Source organism: Schistocerca serialis, chromosome 3, assembly GCF_023864345.2.
Source record: "Schistocerca serialis cubense isolate TAMUIC-IGC-003099 chromosome 3, iqSchSeri2.2, whole genome shotgun sequence".
NCBI classification, from domain to species: domain Eukaryota; kingdom Metazoa; phylum Arthropoda; class Insecta; order Orthoptera; family Acrididae; genus Schistocerca; species Schistocerca serialis.
Genome location: NC_064640.1, coordinates 944,398,463 through 944,422,077, shown reverse-complemented (window position 1 = coordinate 944,422,077; position 23,615 = coordinate 944,398,463). Strand labels below are relative to the sequence as shown.

At 45.2% G+C, this 23,615-nt stretch overlaps 1 non-coding gene across 1 annotated transcript; it reads left to right on the top strand.

Moving 5' to 3' along the window:
• The first annotated feature begins 324 nt into the window (after positions 1-324).
• Trnas-gga (transfer RNA serine (anticodon GGA)) lies at positions 325-408 on the top strand. The gene is given in 2 exon segments: positions 325-364; positions 374-408. It is a non-coding gene; the product is annotated as a tRNA-Ser (tRNA).
• Positions 409-23,615: the final 23,207 nt, after the last annotated feature.

The following is a 23,615-nucleotide window of genomic DNA, read 5'->3' as shown; positions in this document are numbered from 1 at the left end:
GAGTTTGATAAACGAAACACTATATGTACGGGGAAATGTAAGACACGTTATTTGGTGTTAGGTGTGCCACAGTGCAGTGCCACTCCCCTTCACACAGTATTCTTCTGTCGCATGTCACTGTATTTCGCTCCGCGGAATTCAAACGTGTATATTTTGTAGTGGAAGCCATCAAACCTATATCCAGGACAGTGGCGATCAAAACGTCCTGTGATGGCTCTCCTGCTCTGAGTCGGCCGTTATGACAAAAAAAAACTCACATTTATTAATGGGTGGGATTATTTGCAAATTTCTAAAGAATTATTATTCTCCTGATCACAGTCGCCGGCCGGAGTGGCCGAGCGGTTCAAGGCGCTACAGTCTGGAACCGCGCGACCGCTGTGGTCGCAGGTTCGAATCCTGCCTCGGGCATGGATGTGTGTGATGTCTCTAGGTTGCTTAGGTTTAAGTAGTTCTAAGTCCTAGGGGACTGATGACCTCAGAAGTTAAGTCCCATTGTTCCCAGAGCCATTTGAACCATTTTTGATCACAGTCTTTATTATCTGTTAGCTAATAACTTCCCCGTTTTGTGACATCAAAGTTAAATACAGGAAACATAAAACCAGCAAAGACAAGATACAAGCAAGACAGTACACATTTCTTCATTACGTAGGTCCTTGCATGTTTTTTAATCTCTATCTTGCCACAGGTTTACACGATATGCTTTCCTTTCTGCGAAGGAATCTATTACCTCATCAAAGTTCGTCAAACGTTCTGCTACATGAACAATCTGAATGTCGTTGTCTGATACTGAAAAAGCTGTTTATACGAATACTAACTAAGACTGGTGTGGTTTCTCGATTTGATTACGTCTATTTTGTGACCGACTACCAGATAAAAGGAAATACGTCTTTTTAATATTGCAGCATTTGTAAGACACGCCGGATGAGCGAGACTGTTTTGGCACAAATGGTCGTTGTTATGTACTTCATTTACATAAATAACAGGACAGAATATAATTCATAAAGTACCAATATCAAATGCCTATTACACCAAGGTTCATGTTACGAGATAGTTCCACATTTCATTCATATACTCCAGCATGAGATCGAAAAGTAGTAGTACGAAATTTTTAAGTAACTTTGAAAAAGTCATATTTTTCCATATAATTTGTGTGATAACCCTCGTTTCGTCTCCTTCCTCGTACTAAGAGACCATCTTTTCATATTTCTGCCATTGTCAAAACTTATTATCCAGTTAACTCACTAAACCCGCCAGAATCACTGGTTCAGTTATCCAGAGTTTATTCTCCGGTTAGTCGTTATAATAATTCCACTCTTGGTAGTCTGAATCCTTGGATTTCGCTAATAATTTTAACAACGCTGATCATTCTCACACCCAACAACAACATAAACAGCAATTGGCATTCACCGTTTGGGTTTATTCGGCTCAGATGGTATAGCCCTCTCCCCTTTGTCTGCAGGAAAGTTTTTTTTCTCCCTATATACGACGGAGATCCCCGTGACAGACACATCACTTACACTATGCAAGCATTCTGAAATCAACTTACGATTCGTTCAGAAATAAACTTAGAATGTGTGCCTTGTTCTACTAATTGATTGTGAAACTCTCGCTAGGTGGTGATACTTAAGTTACCGTATCGTAGCGCATACTGGTGACAGATTTCCAAACTTATTTGCTCAGTGGACAGAATAGCCAATACAAGAACAAAAAAAAGTAGCTATAATGCTTTCAAGACAATAACAGTAAACGTCGATTAATGACGCTTCAAAGCATAACAGAGACATACAAAGACGGGAAACCAATAGCGAAGTTTCAGTTCATTGCCTTTTGATATAACCAGCGGATCATGAAAACTGTGTGGAGGTTGGTAGGACACGCTTCGAGCCTCGGACGTAAGACCTCAGTTGCATAGAGCTTAGAGGCATGTGGAGGCGCAGTCTTAAGAGAAGCTATCATCTGTTCGAAAAACATCGCGTAATATCACCTATCAACGGTTCCAAAAACGTTGACCAGCATTATTTAAATCTATGTGGTAAGTATGCAAAAACCGTCCTGATGATGTAAATCTGTAACGCGTTGTTCAAAAATATATTTTGGGGATAGCTCCTCCTGACGGCCTTTATTTACGAGTCGCGCTCGTCCATTGTGTTTTTATACTGGAACAGCTAAAAATAATTACAGTTATAGCATTTTCTCTTCCTCAAGCAGTGGATAGCATTGTTGCCTCTGGATCACGGGGTCCCGGATTCGATTCCCGTCCGGGTTGGGGATTTTCTGTGCCTGGGGACTGGGTGTTTGTGTTGTCCTCATCATTTCATCATCATCATAATTATCAATCGTGACGCTGGCTAGATTGGACTGCTTAAAAAAACTGGACTGTGTTAAAGTTCGGACTTTGTACGGGCGGAGATGACCGCGCAGTTGAGCGCCCCACAAACCAAACCGTCGTCGTCGTCGTCGTCAAGTAACTTCCGAATCTTTATTGGGTCAGTGCAATCGCCTGCTTTTATTCGCCCCACTCTTCATGTTAGAAGATCTACTAGTAGTTCTACAAAGGTATGTGTACTCTCTTAGCCATTGCTTATTATTTGTAAGGGATGTTAAGGTTGATTCCAACTGCGCTCCCTGTTAGACCCCTGGGGTCGTGCAGGTGTTCACGTGGTGTTGTTGTCTTCAGTCCGAAGACTGGTTTGATGCTACTCTGTTCTGTGTTAGTATCTCCATCCCAGAATAACTACTGTACCCTTTTTCTTTCTGGATCTTATTACGGTATTCGTCCCGTGGTGTTCCTCAACGATTTTTACCTCCATACTTCTGTCCAATACTCCCATCCCTTGATGTCTCATAATGTCCTATCAACCGATACCTTCTTCTACTAAGATTGTGCCAAAAATTCCTTTTCTCCCCAATTCTGTACCATATCTTCTAATTAGTTATGTGTTCCATTCAACTAATCTTCAGCATTCTTCTGTAGCACCACTTTTCAAAAAATTCTATTCTCCTTTTGTCTAAACTGTTTATTGTCCATGTTTAACTTCCATACATGGCTACACTCCATGCAAATATATTAAGAAAATACTTTTTAACACTTAAATCTACATTCAATGTCAAGAAATTTCTCTTCTTCAGAAACGCATTTCTTGCCATTGCCAGTCTATATTTTGTACCCTCTCTATTTTGGCCCTCATCAGTTATTTTGCTGCCAAAATAACGAAACTTGTGTACTACTTCAAGCGTCTCATTTACTAATTAAGTCCCTCAGCTATGCCTGATTTAACTCTGTTGTATTCCATTACCCTTGTTTTGCTTTTGTAGATGTTTATTATACATCCTCCTGTCAAAACACTATCCATTCCCTTAAACTGTTCTTTCGGTCCTTCGCTGTCTCTGACGGAATTACAGTGTCAACGGCAGACATAAAAATCTTCATTTCTTCTCCCTGAATGTTTAATCCTTTTCCAATAAATTTTCTTCGGTTTCCTTTACTACTTGATCAGTGTACTTGTCGAATAACATTGAAGAGTCGAGGGGCATGAAAGGGAAGCTGTATTTGAGAATGGTGAGAGACAGGGTTGTCGCCCATCCCCAAACTCATGTCTGGTTTCTGTAAAAGTTGTAAATAACTTTTCGCTCCCTATATTTTACCCCTTCTATCTCCAGAATCTCGAAGAGTGTATTCCTGTCGAAAGCATTTTGTAAGTCTACAAATGCTATAAACGTTGGTTTGCCCTTTACCTTAACGCAGTTTCTAAGTTGAGTTAGAGGATAGATATTGCCTTGCATGTTCCTACATTTCTCCGGGATCAAAACTGATCGCAGTGAGGGCAGCTTCTAACACAGTGTGTTCATGGTCATTATCTGGCTTGCTGTCCCAGGGCGTACACGTGAATCGAATATAAGGGTCTCCCTCTCGAATTTTGGAATGTCTTTTGAGTTCGACAGTGAATGAAATTGCTTAGAAATTATAATTCCTGCACACATTAGATGCATTTTAACTACAGATTTCTTGCAATTCTCAAAGGGTGAGGAGCAAAACTACGTATGGGTCAAAAGCGTGTCCTGCCTACTTTATCAAAACATTGTGGTACATGATATTTATGCTGTAGATGTCTCACACCAAGAGAGAGTATCTAAGAGGACACCTCATCGTCTGCCCAAGGCAGAAACCAATATTTGTGGAATTTCCCACTGCGGCAGTGTATCTACTTGTATGCAACAAACTTGAATCACCCATCAGGAATAATCCTAAAAGATGGCCGAGAAACTTGCTTGGGAAGTTGATGGGATTTATTGCAACAACATTCCCATGACCAACTTTTAGAAGAATGTCTTGTTTGAGCAAACAGATGATTGTCGTATTGGTGGGCTGCCATTGGATAGAGAAGCGGAAAATCCATGTGGAGACTGAGACCATGGTCATCTAACATGGAGGCTCTGCTGTGCATTTCACAATGAATGTAACTTGAAGAAACAACAACATAACGCCATTCTCCAGTAAACTAACAGTCACTGCCATAATGGAAACTGAGTATGAGCAAGGTGTGAATTTTTGGCTCCTGTGATGTAGGAGAATGTGCTAGACCATACATGAACACCGATGTACACTTGCTGGCATACATGCTAGAGAAGTTTTGCCAGAGAACATACTCTCTGGATCCTGCATTCTATTCCAGTGCCAGGTCTTTTGTGGGACTCAATGTCCAGAAGAAAATGTGTCAGCATTGAACTGTTGACTGATGTTGGCATGCTGCTCTTCTTCGAATGCAGAATTCATGGGGGACTTTCCCAGTGAGTGACAGGGATGATGAGGTGAATAACCTGTGAATGTGTGATGATTAGTATAGACAATCTGACAATTTAACTTAAAATCATTAACCTTGATTTAAACCACATCTATAGGTACGCCATGCAAAAAAAGCCTATCATTTCCAGGGTTCTGATTGATGTCCAAAGGAGAAGTAATCAGACTGAAGGAAAAGATCCATGAAGTGGCTGTAGATGCTGGTGAAGGATACATCCTGGCCTTAGAACTGACGCAACCCACCCATTTGTGTGACAAACAGTGACATGTCACTATGTCAACAGCTTTAGGATGGTTCCATTTTGTGGGATGAGGAGCTCCAGACAATGCTGTGGACAAACAGCATTATATTCTGAGACATTACAAACAAGTTTCATACCAAGCCCGTGTTACAGAAAATTCAAGTATTACGTGCAGAAAATCCTTCGAGCAGCATTGCCATGAACCACAATCTTCAATAAAAGGCAAGTTGCTGTGGATGTCCCAGGTTTCAGTGCAGTTTACAAAGCCCGTCTAGATTGGTATGTGTGTTGGACCTCTCCAAACACCACAAGCACTGCTTTCAGTATGAGTCTGCAAAGCCAAACTTCACTGATTCCAAGTTACTTTATATGGGTACAGTCAGTTTAATCTACTTGATGGAAATCCATGTGGCCGGCCGAAGTGGCCGTGCGGTTCAAGGCGCTGCAGTCTGGAACCGCAAGACCTCTACGGTCGCAGGTTCGAATCCTGCCTCGGGCATGGATGTTTGTAATGTCCTTAGGTTAGTTAGGTTTAACTAGTTCTAAGTTCTAGGGGACTAATGACCTCAGCAGTTGAGTCCCATAGTGCTCAGAGCCATTTTGAAATCCATGTGAAATCATTAGATATAATCATGAATAATTCATCATATCTGGATATGCGGCTGATAATCCTTTGGGAATAATACCAGAAAACAAGAAGCTTATTGGCCTAACGTTAGAAGCAAATCCTTTGGGAATAATACCAGAAAACAAGAAGCTTATTGGCCTAACGATAGAAGCAGCAAATGTTTCACAAAATCTATTTGTTGGTGCTCGGAGCAAGGTGTATGAGTACTGTGTAGATGCAGGTGCCACCCAATGGCGGGCTAAGGACGTGTGCATAGTGTGGCCTCAAATGTTGTCTCGATAGAGAATTCACGAGGTGCCTGCTCGGTGGCGTTGGCACAGCTCCACATATGATGTGTCAGGTAGTCTAACAAGAGATGGTGAGATGCGCACTGCACTGCATTTGAAAGGAGGGCTGTCACATCATGACAACATACAATTCATCTGTAGGGATGGGATCAGCTCCCTACTGTACTCACAGTATTCATTGGAGTGATTGTGTGACTCTTTAATTGCATATAGTGCATGAGTGTGTGGAATAGTAGCATGAGGGGTGGTGAAGTAATTGTTGCAAATACAATACATTGTGTAGTTTCTGAGTTATTCAGAATTGAAGGTAGCCAACCTGGTCGCTGTATGTAAAATTTCAAGTGGCTCAAGTGTCGCCAAACGAGTTCTTACGTGAAATGTATTTGCTGTTGTGAATATGGACAACCATAAGGTGTAAAATTGAGTGGCGACAATGAAATTAGTTCATTAATTGTAACAGATGTTCCACTTAATTTTTCCCCTGAAGTTATCACAATTTTTTTTTTTTTTTGAAATGAATTTTCATCTGGTATTGAGATGTGCACTGAAAGGAAATGCATATTAACATTTTGAGGACTGGTCAGTTGGGGTTTAGCTCATATGGCGGATACTGGACTATTTATTGACTATCTGTACACAACGTACATCAGTTTATTGACTTTGTAAGAGGACACCTTACCTGTGGAATCCTGCAAAAAAAGAGACTTAGGTCAGTGACTATTTTTTATGTCACAAGGACACTATGTTGTTTCCACAATTTTTTTTCGCCTTCATTTCCTATCTAGTGATATAATCAGAAGTTAGTGGTACTAAAAATAAAACTATTTGAAAATTTAGATTTTCATTAGAATTTGTTACATTTGCTTCAGTATGAAAAAATTTCAGTGATATTGGAAATGAAATCCTACGTCCCATTAGTACCAGGGATTCTTTATGGTTAATTATATTTCTGACAGTAGTAGTAAATTTCATTATTACATTATACAATTTATGCTCATTAATTTGTTACAGTTCCATCCCTTGAAATGGAAAGAGAGGGAAAAAAAGGACTGGCACTTTATTTTCTGGCATCATCATCGTCATCATCAGATGATGTAAGTATTTTTGAGGAATATTTAGTCAGTACCTACTGGAGAAACATAGACATATTAAAAACTTTAATATGCAGTGTTCATGTTGTGCACAGTAAAACAATTTGAAAATTAGTTAAATTTACCTCAGTGCGAAGAATTTCTAAGGACTTTAGAAAACAAAGCCATACATCACAGTCTTCAAAATATTGCACGACATCTTCTCTTGCATTTGCGGAACATCATTAATTTGTGTGTAAGTGTTCAGTAAGTATGCTTCTTATACATCTTTAATTTGTTGGAAAATTTACTTCTGCATTTTCTTCATAATTGTCAGAAAATTGTATCATATTGCTCAAAAGTGTAAGTTCTCACATATTTTGTCACTTCACCTTCATTGTTGAGCAATGAACAAATATTGATAGGACACACAGATGTTAAAGGTATTTTCAGTTTCTTGTGTGTATGGTCTATTATCTAAAATATATAGTCATTACTTATAACACCGAACATACTTAAAAATTCTTTCAACTTGCAAACATTTTATCTCATTGTCTGTGTATTTAGTTCCTGTTGATGAAACATTTTTCAGATTCTTGGTCATCCCCAGGAGGCTCAGGGTTCTATCATGAGTTCGTGTGTGGCACATTTGGGGCCCCGAGTTATTGCAGCTCTTTCTTCCTTCCTGGTCTGCACTTACTTACCCATGCACCTCACTCACTCACTCCCCTCTGCCCTCTTCTTCCCCTCTCCTTCATACTTACGTTGACTTGGCTATTGATCTGGTTTCCTATATTCCTTCCATTTTTATTCTCCTTGAATTTTCTCTTTCATCCTTCCTTTTTGGCATTTTTTGTCTTCCTTTGGGGTTTGACCTCTACTTATAAATTTTCTCTATAGTGTGAGGTGAACCATTTGGGAAAGAACTCCCTCCTATCATTCACAGCATTTATATCTCTGTCCCCTTCTGTCTCCCTCTTCCTTTCCTGCAGTAGCTCCCCCTCAACCCACTAGGTCACCATGCACATGTAGGTAGCCTGTGTGGTGGGGCTGTTATGTACCCATCTGCCTGAGCCCCTGACAACATAGATCACACATCTGATACCTGTTCCATTGCCTCCTCATGTATGCCTAGGAGCGGCTGCTTGTCGTTGTGGAGAATCAGAACTCCTGGCAACAGCCGATGTGCCAGACAAATCCTGCTGTGGCTGGGTGGTACCCATGGGGTGAACCTCTGATCAGGGTGGGCAGCATCAGGGCAGATGCTTTGCATATGAAACATATCAAGCTCGAAAAAATTGGCCGTTCTTCCATGGCCATCTCTTCAGCTGGGGGGATGGTCAGGCTCCCTGGCTTGGTATGAAACACTTTCCCTGCTACCTGGTCTGCATAAGGATGGATGGCTACACATTCACCATCACCAAGCTGTTATTTTTTGTGGAAAATTTCAAAGACAAGTTATTCTAAGTGAAGTCTCTCAGAAAGACGCAGTTGGCTTCACTGTTCATAAAATCTACTTCTGCTGCCCGATCTGCAGGCCTTTGTGCTTGTGACCATCCTATCTACTACTCCTCACCAGCCTTTGAATATGGTTCAGGAAGTGATTTTTTCATAGGGACATCATCCTTCAAACTGACGAGGAAGTCTGTTCACCAGATTGGGTGGTTTATAAGAAGTAAAAGAAGATACAAGAATATAAGTCCCTCGATATCTTACACTGAGGATCGTCAGAAATTGACAGGCTTCAACCTGTGTTGATGACACCTATCTTTGCCTCTGTTAAGTCTTTTCCCCCATCGGAGGTTCGAGTCCTCCCTTGGGCACGAGTGTGTGTGCTGTCTATAGCGTAAGCTAGTTTAAGTAAGATCAAGTAGTGTGTAAGCTTAGGGACTGATGACCTAAGAAGTTTGGTCCCATAGGACCTTACTGCAATTTTTTTTTTTTTTTTACATATTTTCCCCCTCCTCCCTCTTTGTTACCCTAGTCCCCTCCCCTCCACTCCCCTTCCTCTGTAGTTTACATGCCCCCCCCCCCCCCCGTCCCTATACTGCTCCCTCTACCAGACCAGAGAACTGTCCCCCTTACTTGGTCCTCCCAGTGATGGGGCTCCCTCCTGAGGCTCCTCCCACCGGTGTCTCCCGGACCACTAGCCTGAGGAGGAGGAGGAGTCTCAGAACAAGGCCCCCCCTCATGTGTCCCCAGAGGTGCCATCTTCCCACTCACAATGGGAGTCTGACCTATTATTTATGGATGTCACCCTTTTCTTGTTGGTGACTGATGGTGACCCAGCAGCGTGATTGGCTCCAGCCCGTGTGCCTCCCATTTGGATACCAGCTCAATGCTTATTCAGTGGAACTGTAATGGATACCAAAGAAACCTCCCAGAGTTGCAATCACTTATTGCCTTTCACTTGGTGTGTCATTCTCCAGGAATCTCATGTCACTGATTCTCACTCACCGACCTTTTGTGGGTTCTGTGCTTTCTGTTGGAACTGGGTAAGTCCTTCGAGGGTTTCTGGTGTCATTTAGATGTTGGTCTGTATGGATGCTGTTAGTACATGGATCCCTTTTTGGACCACATTGGAAGCAGTTGCCGTCCATGTCCACTTGGACTCTGCCATCACAACTTGCAATCTCTATCTCCCTCCTGACAGATCACCTACATTTGCTGTCCTAACAGCCCTCATTCAGCAGCTCCACCCTGCCTTCCTCCTTGGAAATTTGTGGGGGTAGTGCTTTCTCGGCTAGTTGGGGGCACCTCAGTGACCAATTTGTTGTTGACCACGACCTGTGTTGTCTTAATGATGGTTCCCGTACTCATTTTACTGCTGCATATGGCTCTTCCTCTGCCGTTGATGTTTCACTCACTTTCTCTCCCCTCCTTTCTTCCTTACTCTGGTTGCCACACGATGGATTCTGTGAGAGTGACAACTTCCTGTTGATTTTCTCATTTCCTTCCCACCTCCTGATGGCCAGATTACCCCGCTGGGCTTTTCGTGTGCTGATTGGCCCAATGTATCTCCCAGGTCGTGTTTACACCATCTTTGTCATGTTTTATTGATGAAGTCATATGATCTGTCCAATAAGATAATTCGTGCTGCCGGCATTGCCGCTCACTGTTCGATGGGCCCAGTTCCCTGTTGGCCAGTTCCATAGTGGAGCCCAGTCTTGCCTTGCATGATCGATGTCAGACCTTGCAACATACTAAGTGCCACTACCTTTAAACGTCTTTGTGCCAAAGCCTGTTACTTAATCAGACACAGCAATTGGGTGTTTGGGAATACTTTGTCTGCTCCTTAGGTTCTTCTGTCCCTTTGTCACAGGTGTGGGTTACTCTCCAAGGTTGTCAGCAACATCCTCCATTCCAGGCCTTGCTCTTACAGGTTCATCAGGTTTCACAAAATCCCACAGGACTCATTTTGTGATGGCATCAGTGTCAGCCTCGTATCTACTGCCTTCCATCTGTGGAAACAATGTACTGAAGCTTCCCACATTATGTTTTACCCATTGTCCAATGGAATCCTACAATGAATTTTTTAATGACTGGGAACTTCTTCTGGTCCTCGCTTCTTCTTGCGATTCAGCCTCTGGCCCTTACTCCATCCATAACCAGTTGCTTCAACACCTCAGTCCTCTATGACAGTATCTCTCCCAAGTGTTTAACCATATTCGGCTTGAAGGGACTTTCCCCTTTCAGTGAAGAGACAGTATTGTGGTTCCTGTCCTTACGCCCAGCAACAAGCTCTCGTCCCATGATATTTACTAGCCAATGAGCCCGACTAATGTCCCTAGCAAGTTACTTGAATAGATGGTGACTCATAGGCTCCGTTCAGTCCTCGAAACTTGGGACCCTTTCTCTCCTTACCAGTGCAGCTTTCAGAAGGTATGGTCTCTGATCAATTGTCTGCTTCAATTGGAAACCACAGTTTGGCAGGCATTTTTTCAGCACTGCCATCTTGTTGCAGTTTTGTTCGATCTTCGTAAGGCCTAAGACAGCTTGGTGCCATCTCATCCTCCTTGTGCTCCACGAGTATGGTTTTTGGGGGCCCTCCCAATTTTTACTCTCCAGTTCCTTACTCAGTGGTCATTCAGAGTTTAGATTGGCACTATTCTCAGCTCTCCTCAGACCCGGGAGAATAGTGTGTCCAAAGAGCTCCATGTTAAGTGTCCTGATTTTTCTATTTGCTATTAATGGACTTGTCCTCTGCTATACTGTTCGTCACTTCCACTTTGTACGTGGATGCTTTCTGCATCTGGGCTACCTCCCACTTCGTTGCCTCTGTGGAACGACACCTCCAGGGTGTCATCTGACGCACTTCCATGTGGATGCTCTAGCATGGTTCTCAATTCACTTAGGGAGTTTAGGGTGGTGCATTTCTGTTGCTGTGCTTCTGTCCATCCTGACCTGGTGCTCTGCCTCAGCACGCAAACCTGATTGTGATCCCTTAGTTCTGTTCCTTGAGTCTACGTTTTTAACAAGCTTAGTTTATTGCCCTATAACTGTCATCTGAAGGTTGGCTGTTCTCCTAAATTAAATGTCCTTTGCTTCCTCGCCCACACCTCTTGGGTTGCAGATCGTTCAACACTTCTCCACTTTATTGGGCTTTAGTTCTCCCCCGTCTGGACTATGGTTGTCAAGTTTATGCATCAGCTGCCCCCTTCCATACTGCTTTTCTTGGATCCAGTTCACCCTTGCAGTATCCATGTAGCCACAGGTGCATTTCGCATTAGCCCTGTTGATAGTCTTCTGGTTGACACTGGGATCCCTCCTCTTTCAGTTCAACAGTCCCATGTCTTGGTTTCCTATGCCATCACTATCCGCTCTTCCCCTTGTCACCCCTCCTATTCTATTCTTTTCTTAGCTTGGGGCTGTCAACCAGCTGCTTCCTGCCCTTGGGTGGGTTTACCGGTAAGGCTCTGCCTTGCTTCTCTCTGCCATGGTTTCCATCTCTTCTCCTTGTCCTCTTCTCCGTGTTCTTTCCTGACCACTCTCCTTGGTTAGTTCCTTGTCCCTGGATTCGGATGGATCTCTTCCGGTCAAACCTCCATTGCCCCACTGGTATTCCATTGTTTGTTCTGAATGCTCTTATGGACGTCTCAGCGTGCCATTGTTTTTTATACTGATGACTCTAAATCTGCTGATCATATGGGATATGCCTTCACATCTTCGTTGGCACAGAAGATCACATCTTGCCTGCCATGTGTGGGGTGTTTACTGTGGAATTGGTGGCGATCTTTCAGGCCCTGAGCTTTGTTGAACAATACTTCCTTGACAGAATTTTGTTATATACGGACTCAATGAGTGACCGTCAGGCTGTCACTCAGTGTTTCTCCTGCCACCCTTTGGTCTCGACCCTCCATAACCTTCTCGCCGATCTTGGCGATGCTGCATGTTCGGTTGATTTCTTTTGGGTTTCTGACCACATAGGTAGCGGTGATTGTGTAGTTGGGAGGGGAGGGGGTTGGCCACCAAACACCCCCTTCCCCCGCCCCCCCCCCCCTGCCCCATTCACCATGATATCCCTAGGGGCTGATTTGTGGCTTCACATCAAATCTCTTTTTGCTCAGTTGTGGGCCAACTCTTGGGAGGCTAGCCCCCCCCCCCCCCCCTCCCGCCCTCCCCATTTAGTAAACTTCACACAATCAAGGAGACTCCTACCACATGGCATTCTTCCCTCCATCTCTTGCCAGGAATCCACCATCCTCTGCCATCTTCGTATTGGCCATATTGGGTTGACCCATGGTTTTTTAATCTGCAGTGAGCCCCCCCCCCCCCGCCCCCACTTGTAGTTGTGAGGCCCGCCTCACAATGATCCATATTTTGCTGGACTGCCCCTGCCTTCTGGCCCTTCACACTAAATATGCCCTCCCACCTTCCTTGTCCTTCCATGGTTACATATGTCCTCTGTCTTCTTCACGAAACTGATTTGTCCTCCCAGGTTTAAGCTTTTGAATATTCCTCTGGATGTTGAGTCCTGCAGCTCACGGTGGCATTGGTTTGTGGAGGCCTTTGCCTTACATCATCCGCAGTGGCTGGGTTCTCGCTCCACTTTCCCCTACGTTCTGCGTGTTCTTTCCCTGGCATTGTGTCTGTTGTGTCGTAATCGTGGTATGGTATGGGATCAGGAAAGTTTGGTGCTGGTGCTCCAACATGAGCTGAGTTTCTTGTGTGCCCCTGCTCTTACCAGTCCCCCCCCCCCATCCCACCCCCTGTGGGTTTGGGGGTAAGAATAGGCCCGCGGTGTTCCTGCTTGTCGTAAGAGGCAACTAATAGGAGTCTCAAATGTTTCGGCCTATATGTGATGGTCCCCTCTTGGGTTTGACCACCATATTTCAAAATTATTCCGAAAAGCGAACCAGTTGGAGAAGGGCGCCTAACTTGGTGCATTGTGTCCATCGTGCATTGAGACCTTTAGCCAGCTTATTCGTCATTGCATTGCTGTCCCACTCGCTCTCCATCTCTTGGGCGAGGATACATTCCTGGGTGCGATTTCTGCCATGCACTCTGCAGTGTCTCTTTCTGTGCTGACGACGACTATGGACCACTTGCCACCTAATATCCGGCATGGTAGCCAGTCCTTTGTGGTGGGGCCGCCATGTACCCTGTTTGTTGTAGCCCGCTGACAAAACACGAATTGCTCTACTGACGCCTGTGCCGTTAATTCCCCACATATGCCAAGGAGTAGATGCCTATCACCCTGGGGCATCGGGACTCCCGGCAATGGCCATCCTGCCAGGTGGCCCTTACTGTGGCTGGGTGGCGCCCGTCGGGAGGGCCCTTGGTCAGAGTAGGTGGAATCAGGGTGGATGATACGCAATGAAGTGTGGCACATCTTCCCCTGCTGGTCACCAACCACCATCAGTCTCTGAGTGTTAGAGGGCTCACTCTAATGGAAACATGTATGACCCCAAATCGTTCCCCTCCCTGGTCACACTATGAGAAGAACGAAAGGCTATGAAAGACAGTGAGATGTATTCGCCCCGGGTATCTAGTCTGTACGAGAGCCGATGGGGAATCCTTTGTGTCCATGAAGCCTCAGTTTTTCACAGAGCATTTAGAGGACAAGTTTGGGGAGATGGAGGGCTTGTCAAAACTGTGGTCCGGGTCAGTCTTGATAAAAACAGCATCCTCTGCCCAGTCACGGGCATTACTCGCTTGTAAGAAGCTGGGGGATGTTTCTGTTACTATCACGCCCCATAAAAGCTTAAATATCTTCCACAGGCATCTTCTTTTACAATCACATGATGAGCTGCGCGACAACTTGGTGACGAGGTGTCCATTTTGTCCTGCACATCCACCGGGGTCCGAGAGATAATCAGGTTGCCACCAGTGCCTTCATCTTGGTCTTCGAGGATGACACATTACCCCAGAAGGTGAAGGTGATGGTCTAACGCTGTGATGTCAAGCCATATATCCCTCCCCTGATGCGGTTCTAAGTTTGGCCATTTGTCTTCCTATTGTGCTTCCAGCCTCATGTGTTGCGATTGTGGTCATCCATCCCATCCCATCCCATCCCATCCCATCCTGATACTCCATGTGCTCCGCCTCCCATCTGCGTCAACTGTGGAGAGCACCATCCCCATTGCTCACCGGACTGTGAGATTCTACAGAAGGAACAGAAAATAATGGAATAAAAGACCCTGGACTGACTGACCTACACTGAGCCTAAACGGAAATTTGAACGGCTTTATCCCATGTGCATGATGTCATCTTATGCTGCCACTGTCACTCCTGTTACAGCTCCATACAGTCAGCTCTCAGAGCCGAAGGACCACACCTGCCCCATTGATGGTGGGAGGCACTTCCCTCCCTGTTGCTCCCGCACCACCTACCTCGGGAACAGCACCCCCCACCCCTCAGGGTCACCAGTCCCCAGTCCCCACTTCTAAGCCGGAAAAGTGTAAGTCTTCTTCGGCTTCTCTCGCTAGGAAGGAATCCCTTGGGTCACTCCCTTCCCAGGTTTCTACCAGTGGCAAACCAGACACCCACCAGAGGCTGAAGAAGCCCCAGGTAGCTGGTTGTAGGGCTTTGCGATCCTCTTCAGTTCCGGAGACTGCATCAAAGAAGCCCTCCCAGCAAGAGCAACCAAAGGAACAGCATGAGAAATCAAAATCAAAGATCCCTAAGACCAAGGAAATTGTGGTTGCACCCACTCCACCGCTACCTACAAGCTCTGCGTCTGAGGATGCAGTGGAGATTCTGGCGTCTGCTGAGGACCTAGATCTCACTGGTCCCTCAGACATGATGGATGTCGTGCCCATCAGTACTCAATCGGTGGCTGCAGGTGACCCAGTGGCTTAATCTGCCTCCTCAGTCGCTTCACACCTTTCTCGGCCATGTCAGTGTCATCCTCCAGTGGATCTGCAGTGGTTTTTTCCACCATCTTGCTGAGCTCCGACAACTTCTCAATCTTCACCCTTTCCTCTGCATTGCTCTTGAGGAATCTTGGTTTCCAGCAATGTGAACCCCAGAGGGTATCTGGTGGCATCTGTGTCTACGTCCTTCATTCTCTTTACAGCGAATCTGTCCCTCTACAAACACCTTTAGAGGCTGTCGCTGTTCGGATGTGGATGCCTCAGGCTGTTACTGTCTGCAGTCTCTATGCTCCACCAGATGATGTCCCACAGCATGTCCTGGCTGCACCGATAGCCCAATTGCCTCCACATTTTCTGTTACTGGGCGACTTCAATGCCCATAACCCTCTACGGGGTGGATCAGTGTCAACAGGTTGGGGCAGCATCATTGAGCAACTATTGGCACAGCTTGACCTTTCTCTTTTAAATACAGGTGCTTTCACCCATTTCAGTGTGGCACATGGCACGTACTCAGCCATCGACTTTTCAATCTGCAGCCCTAGCCTATTACCATCTGTCCAATGGAGTGTGCATGACGACTTGTGCGGTAGTGACCACTTTCTGATCCTTCTGTCACTACCACAGCATCACTCTTCTGGGGGCCCCTGCAAATGAGCTATGAATAAGGCTGACTGGGACTTGTTCAACTCTGTTGCCACTATTGAGCCTCTTTCCAATGACGCCATTGATGCAGTGGTTCACTTGGTCACCATCGGCATCATTAGTGCCACAGAATCTGGCATTCCCTGTTCTTTTCTGGGTCCTCTCGGTGGAGGACTGTGCCTTGGTGGTCGCCCAAGATTGCTGAGGAGATTAAAGATCGCAGGCGGGCACACCAGCGTCACAAGCGGCATCCCTCATTGGCACACCTCATCGCTCCATGTGTGAGCCCGCTGCCTCATTCGCCAATGCAAGCAGGAGTGCTGGGAAAGGATCAACATCTGGTCGCCATCTTTTTTGACATACAGAAGGCATACAGTACGACTTGGCGACGTCACGTCCTCTCTACACTTCATGGTTGGGGTCTTCGGGGTCTGCTCCCGATTTTCATACAAAATTTTCTGTTGCTTCGTTCCTTGCATGTGCAAGTTACAGCCTCCCATAGTTCCTCCCAAGTTCAGCAGAATGGGGTACCACAAGGATCTGTCATAAGTTTCTGCCTCTTTTTGATTGCAATTAATGGGCTCACTGTGGCAGTGGGAACATCTGTCTCAGCTTCCTTGTATGCTGACTACTTCTGCCTATACTTTAACTCCACTGGCATTGCAGCTGCTGAATGGCAGGTGCAGGCCGCTATTCGCAAGGCACAGTCTTGGACTGTAGCGCATGGCTACCAGTTTTTGGCTGCCAAGACCTGCGTTACGCATTTCTGCCGGCGACACACTGTTCACCCTGAGCCACGGCTTTATCTTGATGGCGAACCTCTTGCTGTGGTGGAGACACATCAGTTTTTGGGATTGGTTTTTGATACCCAGTTGCCTTGGCTCCCTCATATTCGGCAGCTGAAACAGGCATGCTGGCGGCATCTTAACGCTCTTCGTTGCTCGAGTCACACCAGCAGGGGTGCCAATCACTCTATCCTTCACAGCGGGATCCAACTCACCACTGGAGAGTTCCTGATAAGCCCTGTCAACAGCATACTTGTGGAGGCAGGAGGCAGGTCTCCAGTGCGGTTCCGGCGCCAACGATTACTGGCCGCTTATGCTACATATGTTTGTAGCTTGCCCACGCATCCCAATTATCGTCTCCTGTTCCCTCAGTCAGTCGTCCATCTTCTGGAACGGCGGCCCCGGTCAGGGTGTTTGATCGTGGTTTGCGTCAGAGCTCTTCTCTATGGGCTTGAGGTTTTCCCTCTTCCACCTCTTTTCTGGGCCCCTCTCCGTATACCCCCATAGTGTGTGCCCCACCCATGCCTTCGGCTTGATTTGGCACAGGGCCCGAAGGACTCAGTCCCTCCTGAGGCCCTCTGCCGCCACTTTCTTTCAGTCCTTGCCACGTTTCAAGGCTCTGACATTGTCTATACTGATGATTCGACAGTTGCTGGTCGTGTCGGTTATGGTCTTACACTAGGGGATCATTATGAACAACATTCATTGCCGGGTGGCTGCAGTCTTTTCACTGCCGAGCTGGTCGCCATCTCTTGCTCCCTAGAGTATATCCGCTCCTGCTCGGGTGAGTCCTTCATTATCTGTAGTGACTCCCTGAGCAGTTCATGAGCTATCGACCAGTGTTTCCCTCGCTCTCGTCTGGGGATGGCTATCCAGGAGTCCCTCCATACTCTTGCCCGTTGCGGCCACTCTGTGGTTTTTGTGTGGACCCCACGTCATGTTGGCATCCCATTAAATGAACATGTTGACACACTGGCCAAACATGCTGTTGGTGCACCAGCCTTGGAGATTGGCCTTTCAGAGAGTGACCTCAGTTCAGTTTTGCGGCAGAAGGTACTTCACACCTGGGGTGAAGAATGGCACACCCTTCCTTCACCCAACAAACTTCAGGCAATCAAGGAGGCTACCGGTGCGTGGCACACCTCCTTGTATGTCTGTCACAAGGCCTCTGTTGCCCTTTGCCGGCTGTGCATTGGCCACACCTGGATAACACACAGCTATTTATTGTGCTGCAAGGACCCACCTTCATGTCACTGTGGCTCAGCTTTGATGGTGGTCCACATCTTGTTGGACTACCCGCTTTTAACTCCGCTCAGGTAGACGTTTGTGCTGCCTGATACGCTTCCTGCACTTTCATCAGATGATGTTGTGATGGCAGATTCAGTTTTAAGTTTTATTCATGCAGGGGTTTTTTATTGCTTGATCTAAGTGTTTGTCCTTTTTTTGTGTTGAGTCTGGCCTTTGGCGTATGATTTTAGACTGGGGTTTTCAATGCATTTCTTGGTTGGCTTTCGTTTTACGTTTCTATGGTTGGCCAACCACTGTCACACTCAGTGTGATTTTAATTCCCTTTTTCTGGTCTTTGTCTGTGTCTTTCCTGTCCTGTGTCATTTCTTGTCATCTCCATTGTTTGTTCTTATTCTTTGTGGGTGTTTCAAGTACGTGGAAAATGGGACTGATGGCCCTAGTAGTCTGGTCCCTTCAATCCCACCAACCAACCAACCAGTTCCCGCCCACTCACCTTGTGTTCTGCCCTTTCAGTGCTGCCCTGACATTCCTTTTTCCTCTCTGTTGCCTCAAGGGGACAGTGCTGTTTGTGTTGTTCCTCTCATGCTTTCTGAACCTTAGATCATGGGACCAAGGACCTCTCTGTCTGGTGTCTTTCCCTCCCCCCCCCCCCCCCCCCCCCACCCCTTGCGCCCCAACCAACCAAAATTCTTGGTCTGCCCTTCACACTCCCCTGATGCCTACTTTTGGCTATTTTTTGACCAAATAATTTCAGATATTTCTTCTTTAAAATTGAGCAATTCAGTGTTGCTAACTTTATGGTTGAATCCGTTTGATAGTCTAGTTTTGATCTGTTTATAGTGCGCTTGTGTCCACGTGCGGGTGTGCCCATGCACAGGTGCACATGCATCCAGGTGTGTGCGCATGTGTCCGGGTGAGCACACATTTATATTCCAGGTTACTTAAGAGACTGACTGTACGTTAATTCCATTATACAAACTGACTAACAGTTAAAGAATATGTAAGGAGGCAGAAAACCTATGTGCTGCATAAATACAGTATATTTTGTACTACAAGGATTATTATAATTCTGCACTGGCTCAGTGTCTGTAAAAAAAATTGACAATCTAGTCAGTTGAGTACGGTTCCTAATAATGCATAGACACCCATGCTAAGTATCCCCTTCAATGGACTTCAGTTAGTTGTTAATATTGCTACAACAACACTGAACCAATACCAGTTTCCCTGACTTTGCATATAAGTGTTATCCAATATTTTTCTTAGACAAAACATCAGAATTTTCTTTTTCATATTGATATTTATTATATATTTTTGTACTAGGAAAAAGCTTATGGTTATTTACTAAATACTCTGTTCTTAAGTCTGTAAATGTAAAACATGAAAAATATGTAGCTATAGTTTCATACTGACAAACACTGTCTTTCAAACTCCTTTTTATGCCAGTCAGTACCACTTACCATTTCTTTGAAGTCTTTACATAATAATATTGTAAGAGAAGTTACTCTGTCCATTTTTCTTTTATTTTAATTTTGATTCTGACTTCACTGTCTTAATATTATAATGACTTTGTTATAAACAAACATTTACACAGTAGCAAGACTGAATTTGCTCAATTTAACATGGGTCATTGCTGTAATAGTTCTGTGTACATAGTTCTACTGGAGTGTTACGTACCACAAAATAGTTATTCTCGCCGCCACTTTTCCGTATATTTAATAATTCAAGGAGAGCTTTTCCACTTCAGCTGTTGGCAGCTAACTATCATTACATCCCACTGTACGTTACAACATTTGTTGGGTACTGAATACAGTTTCCCCAGATGTGAACAGTGATACTGAACACCATTCAAATTAATGTTTCATTATGAAAAACTGTGAAATCCAGAAATTCCAGTTAATTGTTACATTCAGGGCACATAGGCCTTGCTAGCAAATTAACAGTTCACATAAAAGTATGTAGTGTGTGTTAACACAATATTATAAGGGCCGAGACGCTTGTGGCTAGGAGATTGCAAAATATGGAGTACAGAGGTCAGGTCTAGTTGACCATCTGCGTACTAATCAGATAGCATTATCAAGAGACAGATCTATGCAATTTTAAAATTACAATTGAATCATCTCACCTGTAGCAGTGGTGAGGGCACCAGGTGCAGCATGAGCCCAAGAATGCACTAACTAGTCCCCATCTGCAGATGCTGGAGGCCATTGTCTCCGTTGGAGCTGTTTACATTACATCATGGCACTGGGCAGGGAAGTGGGTGGAAGGTGTAGCTCATAAAGTGGTGTTGACCACAAAATTGCCAACTGATTTTTACTAGGGAACTCTTGTGGACACCGAAGGGGTGTTGGATATCGAAGGGGTGTGCCCGAGCGAATTCAAGCAGGTCTGCACAGGGTGCAGATGGTAGTGCAGAGTTACAGCATGGCATCTCCAACAGAGGTAGACCACTGATGCTGGTGCGTGCTCAGAGGTGCAAATCAGAGGCAGCAGTCTTAGCATTCCTCCTGGATATGCCAGAATGTTGCCTGTGCACCAACAACTATCAGTTCTGTGTCAGCAAGCTGGAGGTAGAAGTCCCTAAGTGTGCACATCAGTTGATAAGTTGTTGGTGGCTCAAAATGATCGGGTTTTTGTAAGCCAGGCAGTCATCAGTCTTGAAGGTAGAAGTCATCTGATGATGGGCAGCATGTCACAGGTCTGCATCATAGCTGACTTGTTACTGCATAGCATTTGGGCTTTGAAGCCTGAGAGTGTATTGCTATCCACCTGAGACAATGACTTTATGTAATGTTGAGGATGACCAGCCAAGGGTAGTGGTGATCTAGTGAAATTAGGTTCGTTTTTACTGACTTTCAACAGCACGACACTTCCAGAACATGTCAAGGAAGGATTCCTTAGTCTAGGTGTGTGGCCTTATTTCCCCAATCTAATGTGTAGCTTTAAATGGCAGCACTTTGGGCACACTACTGTCAATTGAAAGGGAGAAGCCACTTGCAGCAAATGTGGTAAGGCTACCCATGAAGAAGTCGGTTGTTCATGTCCTCCAAAGTGTGTAATTCACTCTGAGTATCATCTGTCTGGAGTAGGGACTGCAGTGTCTCCCTTTAAGAAAGAATGATACAGGAGATAAAAACAACAAAATGCATTCCATATGGTGAAACCAAAGATATCTGTAAGGCTAGGCAGCCACCTACATTTGCTGCCTCCTTTGCTTCAGTTTTAAAACAGCCAGTACAGAAAATTGATGCTGCTACACAGGTTGCTAGTGTTAACACTAGTACCTGCATTTATCAGTTCACTTGAGCTGCTGCAGTTACTTTGTAGCCCCCTACCACCTCCCAGATTATCAGACAGAGCAATGGTTGTCAATATTGCGGAGCTCCCTGCTCCTCGAAGGGTTCAGATTGGTCCATCATCCAGCACTGCCACTAGCACCTCCATTGTTGTGGCTCTAGAACCTCCCCAGACAAAATAAAAATCGAAGTCTAAGTCAGAGGATCAACTGTCAGTGGAGATGGGAAGCAAGCAGTTAGACAATGTTGACAGACATCTCATCCCCAACACTGAGCCTCCACCCACTACGGGCTCCTCTCCATAGCAGAAAGACAGATTGATAGTTCAACCACTATGACAGATGGCTTCCTTATTGCAGTAGAAAATTAATGGGCTCAGGACGCATGTAAAGGAATGGAAACGACTAGCATGGTGACGCTTGTGTTTGCAGTAAACTCATTTTAAAGTGTGCGATGTCCCTGTACTATGGGGCCATACACACTTTCAAGGTTGATCTGACTAGGGAAAGGGCCAAAGGACAGTTTGCCTTGTTTGTTGGATATGCACACCACTCTTCTGCTCTCCCCCTAGTTACTGTCCTGCAAGTGGTTGCAGTTGAAGTTCATGTTTCAGAGGATTTCTATTTGCTCGCTATATTTACTTCCGCATGATGCGGTTGACTCTGGGGCTCTTACAGCCCTTATTGAGCAAATACTATTACCATTTCTCTTACTGGGAGACTTTAGTGCCCATCATATATTGAAGAGTTTGACTGAGGTGGTGTGTATTCTTAGCACAGGCACTCACACTCATATGTGTGGTACTACTGACTCGTATCAGCTGTCGACCTCTTTCTGCTCTCTAGCCCTTTCAGATTCTGTACAGTGGTAAGTCAATGTCAATCTTCATTCCAGTCACCACTTCCCACCATATTCATGTACTGGATGGATTTCTCCCTGGAAGGACACAGCCAGGATGGATGAGCAGCATAGCCAACTGGATGCTGTTCAAGCAAGGGCAAAGGCTCGATGCATCATCTAGGAGAACAAGAAAAAATCAGGGCAAGTGTTCTGGGACTATCAACTGTTCCACTTGTTCTGCTACAGTATAGCAAGGATCAGGAGGATTTCCAGTAAAGACAGTTGGTTATCTACAGCAGCATTGTAGAATGAGGAGTGTCTCCAAACACCTGGAGACATCGCACAGATAATGGCAGAGCAACTTTCGCTGACTACTGCCACTGCCAGTCTGGATACAGTGTTCCGTTGCCACCATGCCACCATGGGAAGGGTGAATTGAACTTAGTGTAAAACATTGGAGTCATACAATTGCCCATTCTCCATGTGCAGCTCGTTATACTGTGCCCAGTCGCGACCAAATCCTATACAGCATGCTGCAATTTGCAACCAGTGTCAAAGGAGGTCCTCTTACAATGTTTTAATTCAGTGTGGTAGACAGGCAACTTTCCCAACAGGTGGAGGGAGTCAATTTTTGTGCTTCTTTTCAAATCCATAAAGAATCAAATGTGACTCAGTAGTTACTGGAGTGTTGGAGTAACACTGTTAACCGTTGTCTGTTCTGGATGTTAGAGACCAGGCATATGCTAAACTCACTCTCTGTGCAGATTCAGGAGGTTTATATCCACTGTTGACAATCTGACCCTGCTAAAGACATCAGTTGCATAGTGAAAAAGGCTGGAGGAGTGGGCTGCAAAGACTGTTTTCACATTTTCTTTAGAGAAGTGTATGTGTGTTCGTGTCTTTCTAGTTGTATTTTTGATTTACATAAACTGCTTTTAAAGATGGTGTAGTTTCTGGACCTCATTTCTGATCCCAAACTGTCATGGTTACCACACCTGAAAGACTTGAAGGCATGGTGCCAGAAGACAAACATTGTAAAGTGTCTTATCCACAGGTCTTGGGCAGCAGACAAGGTGTGTGTGTGCTCCAGTTTTACAGGGTTTTGTGCACCAATAGTCCAGTCGGGATTACTCGAGTGTATGGGTCAAAGAGGCATTTCTACCTGAACATCATTGCTTATGTCCACCACATTGACGGTGTCCACCATTAGGGAATCAGGCTGGTGACTAGTGCTTGGCTATCAGTTTCTTACAGGACCAGTGCCATACCCAGTCTGTGCTGAAGTTGGGGAACTGCCACTTACCATCCGGTGGCAGCTTCTTGTGGAACAATAGGCATGAGAGTTCCTCATTACTCCTACTTCCCCAGCATATTATACCATTGCTCATCTGGCTATGGAACACCTCATTACCAATTGTCTGTGGGCAGTGAGGCCATTTGGGATCCATGTGAAATCCCCCCGGG